The sequence below is a fragment of the Lynx rufus genome, unplaced genomic scaffold, assembly GCF_022079265.1.
Source record: "Lynx rufus isolate CCGP_SWC_20201006 ecotype Redwood Valley unplaced genomic scaffold, mLynRuf1.p SCAF_6, whole genome shotgun sequence".
NCBI classification, from domain to species: Eukaryota; Metazoa; Chordata; class Mammalia; order Carnivora; family Felidae; genus Lynx; species Lynx rufus.
In genome coordinates, this window is record NW_025814878.1 from 98,030,001 (window position 1) to 98,033,011 (window position 3,011).

The following is a 3,011-nucleotide window of genomic DNA, read 5'->3' on the forward strand; positions in this document are numbered from 1 at the left end:
AACTCAAATTTTATGTGTTTATTATTAATCATTTATTTTTCCTCATCTAGTTTCATGGAAGTAATTAATTCATTATTTAAAATATTGTATATAGTTAAGGTGGACAATGTGATGATTTGATCTACATATACACAGTAAAATGATTACTATACTCAAGCTAATTAACATGTCATCTGATGTAGTTACCCTTTTTTTGTGTGTGATGAGAGCTCCCTGAAATCTACTCTTAGCATACTTCTAATATTCAATATAGTATTGTTTTTATTTGAGAGAGCAAGAGCGCACAAGTGGGGGAGAGGGGCAGAAGGAGAGAGAGAGAATCCCAAGCAGTCTCCACAACCAGCATGGAGCCTGATGTGGAGCTTGATCCCATGACTCTGGGATCATGACCTGAGCTGAAATCAAGAGTCAGATAATTAACCAGCTGAGCCACGCAGGTGCCCCTTAAAGATCTTTGTACAGACCATGATGTTTCCACAAATTCATGATTTTACCTCTGTTGTTTCCTTAGCTTGAAATTGACTCTCTCTCTCTTTCTTTGTCTCCTACAAACTCATTTTTGATTCTATGAAGTACCCAGTACTTTGAAGTACCCATCTCAGGCACCATCTGCAAAAGAAAGCTATCCCCATATAGCCCAGTTTTGTCAATATGCTGTTCTTTTGAACTCTCTTAGCACCTCGGTATATACTTATTATTAAGGCTATCAATTTACAAAAATAAAAATGGTTTTATTTTCTTGTTTGAGTCTCTTACATATTTATCTTCAAGACCCCTTGAAGGAAAGGGAGGTTTATAAAATCAGAGCAGGAAATCTGAAAGGGGTGAACAATGCAGACACAAATGCATGGTGTTGGGAAGGAGCCTTCACATGTGTGGATGTGTTTCCCAATGAGGTTGAGAACTGAGGATCTATGCTTGCACCTATATGCCTTCTCTCCAGTGAGAAAAATGGAAGCTGACATCTCAGGGCAATTCTTTGTCAGAAATATACATCTGCATGAAGAGAAGAGAGTTAAAAATTTAATCTGCAAAGCTATTTAGAGAGTGGATAGGCCTTGACAGGCCTCCCAAATGTATTACAAGAACAAGAAGAGTGGAGTTATGAAAAAAAAAAAAAAAGCTGTTGCAGCAAACAGAATGAAACTAAGCTTTCTTGACAGAATCAGTTTGCCAAATGACTTTAAAATCACACTTGTCCTTTTTTTTTCCCCTTAAATATACTCTAATTTAAATGTGTAAGAGAAACTTTCAGAATGTATGTGGTACCGTTAAAGAACTCTAAGGTAAAGACACCACAATAATATGCATTGTGCTATTTGGGAAAAGGGTGTGTGAAACAAAATTAAAACCTGTCAAACCACTAACCAGTCACAAAAAAGTAATGAGGATTCTGGAGGCATCTATGATAATCTGACTGATAATTTTCAAACTATCACCTTATGTTGAAATTACTGCTTGACATGAATGAACAGAGTAAACCATTGCCAATCAAGTTCCAAAGAATATGACAGTTTGATGTCACTTTGTGCTCCATGTTCATTTTATTCTATTTATTACTTCAGGAAGTTTATATTCCAGCCCACATTTCATCATTGTTATAGGGAAGAGTGCTGTTCTATATTCTGACTTATACTTAGTATTAAATTTCTTTGTCTTTTTTAAAGTTTATTTATTTTTGAGAGAGAGAGAGAGAGAGAGAATGAATGAGTGGGGGAGGTGAAAAGAGAGAGGAGACAGAGAATTCCAAGCAGGTTCCCCACTGGCAGTGCAGAGTCCGATATGGGGTTGGAACTCACAAACCGTGAGATCATGACCAGAGCCAAAGTCAAGAGTTGGATGCTTAACTGACTGAGCCAACCAGGTGCCCTAAATTTCTTTGTCTTTTAATTTCATAGTCAATTCCCTGTATGGTAAAGAAACCTACTTTTTTTAAAAATTTAATTATTTTTTTAAATTTACATCCAAGTTAGTTAGCATATAGTGCAACAATGATTTGAGGAGTAGATTCCTTAATGCCCTTTACCCATTTAGCTCATCCCCCCCACAACCCATCCAAGTAACCCTCTGTTTGTTCTCCATATTTAAGAGTCTCTAATGTTTTGTCCCCCTTCCTGTTTTTACATTATTTTTGCTTCCCTTCCCTTATGTTCATCTGTTTTGTATCTTAAAGTCCTCATATGAGTAAAGTCATATATTTGTCTTTCTCTGACTAATTTTGTTTATCATAATACCCTCTAGTTCCAGCCACGTAGTTGCAAATGGCAAGATTTCCTTCTTTTTGATTGTTGAGTAATGCTCCATTGTGTGTGTGTGTGTGTGTGTGTGTGTGTGTGTGTGTGTGTGTATCGCATCTTTTTTATCCATTCATCCATCAATGGACATTTGGGCTCTTTCCATATTTTGGCTATTGTTGATAGTACTGCTATAAACATGGGGGTGCATGTGCCCCTTCAGAACAGCATACCTGTATCCCTTTGATAAATACCTCATAGTGCAACTGCTGGGTCATAGGGTAGTTCTATTTTTAATTTTGTGAAGAATCTCCATACTGTTTTCCAGAGTGGCTGCACCAGTCTGTGTTCCTAACAGCAGTGCAAAAGAGATCCTCTTTCTCCGCATCCTCACCAACATTGTTGTTGCCTGAGTTGTTAACATTAGCCATTCTGACAGGTGTAAGGTGGTATCTCATTGTGGTTTTGATTTGTAGTTCCCTGATGATGAGTGATGTTGAGCATTTCTTCATGTGTCGGTTGGCCATCTGGATGTCTTTTTGGAAAAGTGTCTATTCACGTCTTTTGCCCATTTCTTCACTGGATTATTTGTTTTTTGGGTGTTGAGTTTGATAGGGTTTGGATACTAACCCTTTATCTGATATGTCATTTGCAAATATCTTCTCCCATTCTGTCGGTTGCCTTTTAGTTTTGCTGATTGTTTCCTTCACTTTGCAGAAGTTTTTATTTTGATGAGGTCCCAATAGTTCATTTTTGCTTTTGTTTCCCTTGCTTCCT